The sequence below is a fragment of the Parasteatoda tepidariorum genome, chromosome 6 (genome assembly GCF_982258835.1).
Source record: "Parasteatoda tepidariorum strain Cologne lab strain chromosome 6, Ptep-v5.0, whole genome shotgun sequence".
Taxonomy (NCBI): Eukaryota; Metazoa; Arthropoda; class Arachnida; order Araneae; family Theridiidae; genus Parasteatoda; species Parasteatoda tepidariorum.
In genome coordinates this window covers 9,519,664-9,531,980 of record NC_141760.1, presented here as the reverse complement: position 1 = coordinate 9,531,980, position 12,317 = coordinate 9,519,664, and the positions used below count along the sequence as shown (strand labels likewise).

Genomic DNA, 12,317 nt, shown 5'->3' with positions numbered 1-12,317 from the left:
TGCATTTCTTATTTTAAATGTACTTTAGAAATATATTACCTATTATTTATTAAGTATTATAGTGAATATAAATAAATAAAAAAACATAAATGCATGCAGAGTAAACTAAATTAGGCAATGTACCGAGTTAGATTTACTCGGTGGTGTTCGATCATTGTCGTTACGTCTCGGCTTAATTCAGATAAGTGCAGACAGTGCGATTTGTTGTTTTCAATTTGACGTTCGGTTTGACTCATTATTTGATTGACGAAGATAGTGGTAGAGCAATAGTTGCCACAACGTAACGGTCAATAAGGTAAAATTCAATACTCTTTTTTAGCCTTTGTAGTAAATTTTTTATTTATTTCTGGTATTTACCCACAGAATAAAAGGTGAGTAAAAAAAGAGAATGGAAATTTAATGAAGAGCTAAGCAGAGAATTTCCATTTATTAAAAAAAACAAAATAGACTATATGGTACGGTGTGATAAATACAATGCTGAAATTTTGGTCTTACATGGTGGAAAAAACGATATTACTAAACATCTAGCGACAAAGAGGCACAAAAGATTTTTGAATAATGCCGCTTACTCATCTAAAATGGAACAGTTTTTTCGCACTGCTAGCTTTGGCAACACAGAAAAACAGCTAGCATTAGCGGAAGGGCTATTTGCTTTCCACACCATAAACCTTCATCTGAAAATCAAAGTTTCAGATCAATGGATTCTACGTCGCAAATGATCAAAACATTATACGACAAAAAATATGCATGTGCAAGGACAAAAACCGAAGCAATTATTTGTAATATTTTTTCACCGTATTCGTTTTCACAGTTGCAGAAAGAATTAGAAAAATGCACATCCAACCACAAAGATTTAAAATTATTTTCCACAATTGTTAGATTTTTTGATCCAGAAACAGGAATTAAATATAGAATATTAGATTTTGTTTCATTGCCGAGTGAAACTTCACAAATAATTTTTGATTCAGTAAGTACTATTTTAAAAAAGAATAATTTGAACACATGAAATGTTACAGATGAAAAAATTAAATGTTGGTTATCAGCAAATGTGGAAACAGACAAAAAAAAAATGGACGGAGTTATTCCTTCATTTTAAACAGAATAATATTCCTTATCAAAATATTTTGAAAATTGTAGAATTCGCGCTCTCCCTTCCAAGAACAAATGTAGCAACAGAATGTGTTTTTTCTAGTATCAATAAAATATGGACAACTGAAAAAACGCAGTTGAACATTAAAACTTTAAAAGTCTAATTTAAGTGTAAAATATAATTTGACCAATTCATGTGAAATATTTCACGACATTTTAATGAATGATCCGAATCTATTGCTAAGTATTCACTCAGATCAAAAATATGACCGTGAAAAAAAATCATATTTTTTTTAAATAAAAAATTTAATTTGATTAAAAATCATGATGTTCAAATTATTATTTTTCACAAATATTTTTTTATAGTTACCAATAATTAATAATAAATACATTTTTGTACAAGTATATGAATGTATACAATAAAATATACATAACTAAATTGTAATTCTCATTTCATCCCATATGTCCCGCTTTGTCTCAATGAAAATGTGGTCACTTTACCTTAGTATCACCATACTACACATTCATAGCTCTTAATACACAACCTTTGTTTTTTTTTATTATTTGCATTACATTGGGGTGCGGCTTCGTACTATAAAATTTACCATAATATTATTCAGAAGTTCAACTCACCCCCCCCCCCAAAAAAAAAAAATAAAGATTAACTATACATGTAGTATTATTTAAAATGCGATATTCAGAATTTACTATATTTTCCCTTTTTGTTTAATAGATAACTTCCAATAAATTTTATTATTTTTTGTTGAGTTTCTATGATTTAGAGATGTTACTATATTATACTATATATATATTACTATATTTCAGAGATATTACTATATGAATAACCGAAATTGGTGGTTGTTGACTTCTGCCGGTGAATGTTGTCAACCACATAGTCGCTTTGGTAAAGGTCCGAAATATATACCACTGCCCGAAATGCCCTACATAATTGTTTTTTTTTAAGATTCAGTGCCACTGCCCGGTATGCCTGAAACTGGTGTTTTTTTAAGGTACGTGCCACTACCGCAAGAACAGGTGGTCGGTTAGAGTTTTCTTTCGTGTCTTCTAACGAAATTGCACCAAATTTGATCCGGATCGGTTCAAAATTGTGGATTTGAAAACATGCATACAAAACATCCTGTTTTATTTATTTGGATAATAATGGTTGACATACGGACGGGTGCTTATTATAGTAAACGCTGTAAACAATCTTTTATATAGTAAACGTGAAAATCGAGTGATTATCATAGCAAAAGTTGTAAACAAATATTTACTAACACAAAAGAAAATTAATTAATCACGTATATTTTTAGAACAAACGTAATAAACAACTTATAAGAGTAAAATACTATTACTAATTTAACCCTTCCAGAGGTGGTGGGCACTTATTTTTTACCATCCCCCACTCATTTTTGACAATACCACTTTTTATTTTGAAAAATGCAAACATAAAGCGAATCGTTTCATAGTAGATAATGACTATAGTTCCCTTGTCGCTTCGTGATTAAATTTCTTGATTAAAATTTTCTGCCCCGCAATGGGTTAAGTTCTAAATATAGTTTTTTTTTCCTTCAAAAATAATGAACTGCAAATTTTGCAGTGTTGTCCAATGAAACAGAATAAGTTTCATCGACCCCCGTCTTTTTTCAAAAATTTATCATTTTAATAGATTTCCTGGAATGAACCTTTATTCAATTGTCTGCAATTATCGACGTCGCCAAGCTAAATTCGTCTCGGCGTCTATTTGGTGATAGTTTTTCACATCATTAGATTATTTTCGAGTAAACGGCCGCTGATAAAAGATAAGGAGAGGATATACCATCAATGAATGAACTCCGAATTAAATGAGTGACACAAAACGGAAGAGTTCATTTTTCCGAACTTTTTTTTTTCTTCTTCTGGACACAGGATGTTGTCTGCCTTATCGTCTCTATGCGGAAACGTCTTGAAGTTTGTTTACGTTCATAGAGCTTGTTTACAATTTTTCACTCCCTAAATAAATATGAATGACGAAGAATTTCACAGAACAATCAATTAAGATATAACTGGTTCATTCATATCCTGAACAGTGTAAAAGTGAAATACGAGTTGGAATTCTAGAACACAAAATGCCAATTTCTGAAACGATGCCAGGATTTCTAAAATATTTCTAACGCATTATTCTAAAAATGCCAAATTTTTACTACAGGTTGATCCTTAAAGTAAGGTTACCTGTCTTAGAGGAATAAGAAAATTCACGTGTTTCCTATAATATTTACATCATTTTAAAGTTTGATTATATGGAAACTGCTCTAATCAATCGCTACTGCAGACCATGCATTTTTATAAACATCATGAAAGATTTTATATGACCATGTCACAACAGCTCCTGGAAATGTCCTTGAGAAAGTAAAGAACATCATTGCTTTATTTTTCCCTAATCGCTATTTGGCTAAATAGTTTTTCAATATAAGGAAAAGGTTAGAGCTCTAAACTGCTTGAGTGTGACGGTTCATATGTTGGTGAACTTTATGCCTGTATGAAATGCAAAAAAAATATAAATAAATAAATGAATAAAACGCTCGGGTCCTGCGCAACTTGGATCTGGAGAAAAAGCATCAAGACCAAATAAAGTATACTCCACAACCACGCTCACCCACACGTCGCCGTGAACCCTTGCTTTCAATAGAACACCGTCACATCCAACCTACAGTCCGGACTTTGCATCAGTGACTACTACGTGTTCCAAAATATGAAAGAGCATCACTACGAGCATTCATCACCGCTAAATACGAAAGAGCATTTGGACAGAATGAGATATAGTTCCGAAGACGAGGTGAAAAATGAGGTCCATCCTTTTTTAAGAAACAGGGTGGAGAGCTGATATGACATGTGTACACAAAATGTATCATCGCTTCAACAAAACTTCGTCTACCAAATAGGCGATTATAAGGGGAAAAAAAGGATAAATTTCCATCTTCCAAAATTCCGTAAATAATTTAGATAACTAGCAAGTTTTTGCATTTTCAACAAAACAAGAGGCTTTTTTTTTAAAATTAACTTTTTTAAATTAATTTTACATTTGATTTTTAAAACAAAAATAACAATAATAACGAGAAAAATAAAATTAAATAAAAAAGCTTACTATCAAAATAAACGAAAAATAAATATAAACAAAATTGTACAAAAATTTTTTATTTACTCTATACAAGGCCTCTAAATTCAAGACAGTAATTTCACGCAACTAATATTATTGAGATATCAGATAATTATCTACGCTTCATGACCCTGATTATTGCGATTTTCTCTTCATAGTTATTCAAAACAAAATTAAGGGACCCCAACAGTTGCGACTCAAATTTAAAACGCAGTGCCCGTGGAAGCGAACCTTGTAAGTTTCTCAGAAAATAACTGTACAACATATTTAGATAATATTTCTCGGTGATTTTACTAATTAACTGTCACTTATCCGTTATAGTTAGGGGCCATTCCAATAGTACTTACGTAAGCACCAAACGTGGAAAACAATTTTGGAGAGTCGATAATGCTTACAGAGATAAAAATCACACTATTAATCAAAAAACGAAAAAAAAATCGTAACAAAAAAGTTTGAAAAAAAAATACTATTGGAATAACTTTTAACTTGATATTAATACCATCTATAAATAACTTTGGTCCAATATCATAACAATTACAAGATTGTATTAGAGCTTAAGTATTCAACGTGTCTTGGTACGTTACCATAATAGGACAACTTTTTAGCTTTTAAGATATGTTGACGTCTTTATTTTCGGAATAACGTTGCGGAGCTTTTGAATTAGGCTGATTCTTAATGGTCCGTAAATATTTAAATTCAAATGCTTTGTTCTTCCTAATCCTGTCTGCTGAAACTGCGTAAAAAATAACATCGACGTATTATTGCGCACTTATTGTAAATGAAATCATATCTAAAAAATACCCGAAGGCAACTGTGATATTTTAATGTAATGGTGAGATGAGGAAAATGAATCTAAGATATCTGTTAGAAAATAATATTGACCGCCTCGTTCTAATCAAGAGCCATTTCAAAATGAAAACAATATTCGTTTAGCTGTAAATATTCAAGAAACTACTTTAGATAAGATAATAGCAATTGACGAAATGAAAGATTTCTTGTAAACACTCAGTTGATGGAATTTTTAGTGAGTCATTCTAGGGCTAAAAATTTCCCACGCCCACTACAAGTATTCTGTGCTGTTTTGAGACTGATTTACATCTTTACATAAACAATAAATAAAAGTTATTTTTTAAGGAGCAGATCTAAAGTAACAGGACTCCGCACTTTATGTAACAGAATTCTTTCATTATTTTTTTAAGAATTTATAGTTAGTTAGAAAACAGCGTTGATGCTGTTTTGGAATAGCCTCTTTTCACAAACAATAAATAAAAGTTGTATTTTAAGGAACAGGCCTTAAGTAACAGGACTCCGCACTTTATGTAACAAAGCTCTTTCATTTTTTTTTTTTTTTTTTAAGAATTTCGCTGTTTAGAATAGTTTCTTTTCGGTAATAACAGTAAGTAAGAAATAAACGTCGAGAAAGTTTTTTTTTCATTGATTGGTGAGGGTTAGAAAGTTATGATGTAACAGTTGCAAATTTGATGTTATTTAACTGAGCAGTTTCCGAACAATATCTTTTTTTACAGTAGCTGTAGGTAAAAAAAGGAACCGTGGAAAAATAGTTTTTTAATGGTTTTGGGTCAGAGAGTATTAATGAAATTGCTTCAAATTTGCTGTAATTTAATTGAGGGGTTTCAGAACAGTTTCTTTTTGACAGTAACTACAGATAAAATAAGAACAAATGAACAGTCCTTTTTTAACGATTGCTGCTGGTCGGAAAGTAATGATGGAGCAGGTTCAAATTAGCTGTTATTCATTTAAGTAATTTCAGGATAGTCTCTTTTCGACAGCAACAGGAGGTCGTAGATGAAAAACAGAATAGTAGTCTTTTAACGATTGCTGGGGGTCAGAAAGTAACGATGAAACAGTTTCAATTTAACTGTTATTCAAATAAGCAGGTTAAGATAGTTTCTTTTTAGCATTGGTAAAAAAGATCGAAAGGAACAGTTGTTTTTAACGATTGTTGCGTGTCAGAAAGTATAGATGGAAGAGTTTCAAATTAGCAATTACTTAATTAAAAAGTTTTGAAATATTTTTTCAAATTAATTGTAGGTAAAAGAGGAACAACGAAATAATTGCTTTTCACTGTTTTTAATGGGTTAGAATGTTATACTTGGAATTTCAGTTGTTGCTCCGCAATGATTTCAACTGGTCACAAACTTAACATTGAAATATTGTTGTCTTCTAAAGACTACAAAGTGTTTAAATGTTGTTAGTGAAAGTTAAGCGGATTAAAAAGTTGTAGCAAAAATATAGCTATTTTCTTCCTACGGGTCCAAAAGGTATAATTGGAGGATTTTTTTCAGCGGCTTAAACTATTATAATATGAGTATAGTTGCCATCCAACGATTAAAACTGTTTAAAAGTTAAAATGGAAATATAATTGCTTTTGGAATGTTGAACACTAAAGGTAAAACAATTTTAGTAAAGCTGCCATTCAGTACAGTAAAATATTATTAAATTGGCAGCTAAATTCCAATTAACAATTAGCATTCTGCTTATCATTAATTGTTTTCATCAAAATTATTTAGAACATTCGAAGGGGAATGTTTTGTTCCACCGGACCTTTTTTTTTCTTTTGTTCTATTGAATTTATGTTAATTTTTAGATCATTAATAGGGAATGTCAAACTTAGAAAAACGTTCCTTTTCGAAACGTCCTACTTCTGGCCTTATATAAAGATTTTAAGGCTGAAAAAGTGGATCATGACATTTGTGCTGTGTACGGAGATGGTGCCATGGTTGAAATCTGAAGAGAAAAATTTGAAATCTGAAGGGGGGGAAAATCACTCGTGCATGATATGTAAGTTCAAAAATGAAAATGTTGACCTCAGAGATGACCCTCGATCTGGTTGCTCAGTTGAATTTGATGAAAAGCGGTAAAATCAATTCAAGCAAGAAAATTCATGTCAAACCACATGGTAACTGAGAGCGAAACGACAATAGAATGCTCCCACTCTTAAACAAACGATCGCTATCAAATTCTTAATTCTAACTTATTAAACCTGTGACATTAAATATATAAAAGTTAAATAAAACAATGCGTAGATATATCAATTAAAAATTGTTACAATAGTTCGTGTCAGCTAAATGCATTTGAAAATTTTCGAACTTTTTTTTTATTCACAACTTTACCCAAAGATCGGTTATAATTTTTGCATAAAAACGAAAGTCGATTTTCCGGTCTTTTTATAAACCTGCGTGATTGAGTTGCTCCGAAGCATCGACACGAAATCTAAATAGTTTCATTCCGTGTGATTAACTTGTTAAAAGAAAGTGAACTCTTTAGGACCAAATCATCTGAGGACCAAAATAAAAAAAATAAAAAAAATGACTGAAAGCAATTATGCAGGCATAAATCACGCAACGCTTTCTTAACAATGAGAGGATTTTCATTATGTGTTTAAAGAAAGCATAGAAAACGGTCATTAGGCCGTTTTAAAATATATAATTTCAAAACTCAAACGTTTACTGCATTGTTGTTTGCGACATCATAGAACTTGTTTCAACTGTGGTAGCTAATATGCATCGTTATGGAGTTGTTCGAGCTTTTTTTTTTTTTTCGTTGGGGAAAAAAATCCTGAAAGCATTTATACCGGTAGGTTTAATGGATTGGAAATAATTCTGAGCGAAAGTACGATGAAATAAAATTTTAAATGAGGTAGAATTTGATTAACATAATGGACACCGTTCCTTGATCCGATTGTGATTGTATTTTTGCTACTTAGTAACTAATTGAGACAACTTTATGTTTCGATTCAAAAATACTCCAATACAAGTTTAGAAATGTACCAAGAGCAAGTAAAATAATAGTAGAAAATAATAATACAATTGAATAAATAATCAAAAGCATTTAAAATTAAGTATGAGTTTTGGATATTTTTTGAGAGAATTAATATCCATGATTGTTGCAGTTTACATCGTTAAAAACTTCCAAATTTTTGTGTTAATTGAGATTCCCGAAAACTGGTCACCCTCATGGTTAAGTCCGCAAGAGAAAAAACCTGTTTTCAAACTCATCGATGTAGTAAAAAAAAGAAAAAAACATATTAAACACAAATTTTTAAACCGATGATTTTTTTTTTTTTTGTAAAATAAGTAAAGAAAAATTAAGAGTTAAGAGTATTTCAGTTTTTAGTTTCCCGAAAGCAGGTCACCCTCATGGTTAAGTCCGCGAGAGAAAAAACCTGTTTTCAAACTCATACATGTAGTAAAAAAAAAGAAAAAACATATTAAACACAAATTTTTAAACCGATTTTTTTTTTTTTTTTTTAGTAAAATAAGTAAATAAAAATTAAGAGTTAAGAGTATTTCAGTTTTTAGTCAAGATAAGTTAAATTGGAAAAGCAAAATTTTTTAAAACTGAACTTATTTGATAAAAGTAGTTATTGTTTAAAGAAAATAAACCGAGCAATAACGTCTTTTTTTAAAAAAATATATAAAAAATGCATAAAAATTCAATTTTGAGAAATGATATTTTTTAAATGATAAAGGCCTGTTTTCAGATATCGGAATTGCTTAAGAAAATATCAGACATCAGAAGTATCAGACATGAGAAGAAAAAAAAATCAAAAAATATAATTTTGTAAAAAAAGTAACTTAAACTGATTTTGAAATTTATTGTGATCATTATCAGAGACTAAAAACAAATTCAATAAAAATTTCGTGGACTCCAACATCCATTCTTGTATATTTATAGCATTTATGTTAAGCTCGTGATAAATATGTTACCATTGATACAAATATTTTCTTCGCCCAGATAAATACTAATTTTTAAAAAAAAAATTATCTACAATATTTATCTTTTTCACTAAATTACTATGCCGTGAGCAAAGAACTAGCTATCAAAGAACTAGCACCGATAATAATAGTAGTTACAATAACAGTAAGTTACGATAACAAAATCACAAACCTCTCTCTCCTTAAGTGTTTTAGTTACATTTGAACTGAAACAAATTGAACATTTAGTTAGCTTTTGTAAGGCAATACAAGAGTTTTGTTTTCGTAAAGATTTCGTAACTGTAAGAAATTGTGCTACGAATTCTCGCTACATCGAAATGTGTATGCAACGAATAGCGTCCACTACGAATGGTCAAATGAAGAATTGTCTGCACGAAGAATTAATCAATTATACCATTGACAAATTGTGTCCTCGACAAATTGTTGCTACTAGTTTTGTTCATGATGAATTGTTGAAATGTGTGCGACATATTGACGCGACACCACTATGTTATGTTTTGTCTAATACAGTGTTATGTTTCATCTAATCAAAAGCCGGCATCGGAAAGCAACAAAATGACGCGTTTTTTTCTAATTACCAACAAACATTAAAAGAATTCTGCTGCCCAGTATATTACGGAGTATTCTTTTGGAACAGATATTTGAAACCGTTAATCTTACGGAGAGTAACAGTAAACCATAACCCGTTCTTTAAAAAGTAACTGCGACTTTCCCTTTTCACTCATTATTGACATTTCTCTACATCTTGATAAATATCTTTCATTACACGAAATCTAATTGGTCCACTTAAAACTAATCATACAATCGATATCAATTTAGAAAATCGTAACCGCATATCGCATTCAAAACGATTTTAACTTCAATGCCTTAACTAACATAACCTGATGTTTTGAGAGGGAAGAAAAATTAATTTTTGATTGAGTTGAAAAAAAAATAATAATAAATCCGGCGGCCAGTGACACGGGTCATCTCACTCTCGAAATTCTCCAAAAGACTACATTATTTAAATGAGACGTCACAATCGATTGCTGCCAATCGATTAAAAGTCACGCACATGCAAATGAATCGCTTTAATCGATTCTAAACATTTTGCTCTCACTTTATCACAGAACACACGCCAGTCTTATGTTCGACGAATTTGTAATCAGTTGTTGTGGACGATGGCGCATCAAACGTGGGAAGAAAATAAAATAATATCCGTTTAAGTTTTACATAATCGGAAACGTTCTCTGAATAGAAATACACATGAATGGTAAAAAGGAATATTATAAAGTCTCCTAAATTGAACAAATATGACATTTTTTAACACTTTAAGACAATTTATTGCATTATTATTTTTGAATATGAAGGGAAATGGACTTTAAATATGGTTTTATACAAATGGCCGAGTGAACCTGGATTACTGATTTTGATGTTTGATACATTAAAAATGATGTTTAATACAATAAAAAAAAATTTTCTATAGAATTGTCATTACAATTAATCATTATGCTTTGGGAAAATGCAGATTGTTTATATATTGGGTTAACAAATCAATTTAAACCAATTTTTTAAAAAATTTTAATGCGTGAGTTTAAGTGCTAAAATTTTGTCAAGTTCCTTAATCGCTTTTATGCTAAAGTTCGTTTTTATGCTAAACGATCAGCATGCTAAAGCTGATCGCTTTTATGCTAAACTTAGCTCTTCATCGAACTCAATCAGACAAACAGAACAAAGTGCATCCTTGAGGTCAAAATTTCCCCTTTTTTCGCCAAGGACACATTAAAAAAAAAACACATTTAAAGTGCCTTGTACTCGAAGCAAACCGAGGATTTTAAACTACAGATATGTTATCTTGCCCTGAAGAATTATCTGGGCTTTAGAACGAACAAATAATTTAAATATTTTAAAAGTTATTAAATGTTTTTAAAATTCGAAAATTTGACTACATTTTTCCACCTAGATGAAAACTATAAAAATCACTGCCTTATTCTCAGCTTTTACAAATTTTTATTACCCCAGATAATGCAACATTGGAGTAAGTTTTTAAATATTAAGGAATTAAACCACAAACGCTTTTCATTTTCTCAAAACTGAGACTTTTCTCCATATTGTCGTTTTGCGCCATTTTCAGAAAAAGCGTAGACATCGCTGGCTTTAGATAGGCTAAACTTGACAGTCATGAGTACTGAGTACTTAAACAGTCATGAGTAACTGTTATAAACTCAGAGCAATTATTAAAATAGCATATTATTCACGAAACAAAATAATTTCCTATGACGACGGAACAACAGCCTGCAACCTGACATGCTAATCACAAGCGTTCCGTTCATCTATGGCATGTTCTCGACACACAGCACAAAAGTCACGAGTAGCTTTTACGACTTTCCTTTGGTTGAAAGCAAGAAGAGGGAAATGTCGAAAATGCTCATTTTTTAAAACTTGATTTTTCATTTTAATGATCTGAAAATTAACTTAAACTTATTCGAAAAAAAGTCTTTTTTTTTTTTTTTAGAACAAAAGATCCTCTTTCGCAAGATCTGATGCATTATGCCAAAAACAATAAATGATACGTGGAACGCTAAAAACAGCAGGAACTTGGAACAGTGGGGGTTGCCAACCCAACAGCTTAATGTGGATATCATAAATAGAATTAGAGATATAATATCTTTAATATCTTTAGTTTGCCATACTATCTTTATGGTAAACTAAACTCTTTAAATTTCTTATATTGAATTATCTTTATAACTCTATAATTATTATTTTAGAGAAATACAGAGTTTTGGTATAGTTCAATAAGAATGAAGAATTTTGAATTGCTTATATCGACATCAACGCTTGTTTTCATTGGACTTAAATATGTTAAATTTCTTCAACGAGACAGTCGTTATGGTTAATAGTTATTACTTTAGGAAAAGGCATACTTTGTCTGGTTTAACATGGAAGTGGTTTTAAAAATATTAATATCGATATCAACCTTTGTTTGCTACGGGCTTTAGTTCAAGTAGATGAACTGTCTTTATAATCTTTTGTTATTACCTTAGGAAAGGGTAAACTCTTCATATGGTTCTATATGGATGAAGAATTGAAATAATTAATATTGAAAATTATCTTTATAATCTAATCAATTAATTTTTAATCCGAATTCTTATTAGAAAATTCATATTTATGTCTGAAAAAAATATTGAAAATAGATTTTAAACACTGATTGATTGTGTCGTTATAGTTAAAAAGGAAAAATATATTTTGTTAAAGTGTTAAGAGTAACACGTCGTCTTATCGAAACCGACAATTTCAAAACAAAGAAGAGTTAGCCGAATTGGGTACTTGCATTTCAAGAAAAAGAAGATCATGTATACCTATGACGTCAGCAG

General features: G+C 30.5%; 1 long non-coding RNA gene across 1 annotated transcript in view; it reads right to left on the bottom strand.

Moving 5' to 3' along the window:
* The window catches only part of LOC122271986 (uncharacterized), a 114,583-nt gene that overhangs the window by 81,831 nt on the left and 20,435 nt on the right, over positions 1-12,317 (bottom strand). The gene's annotated exons all lie outside the window — the stretch shown is intronic.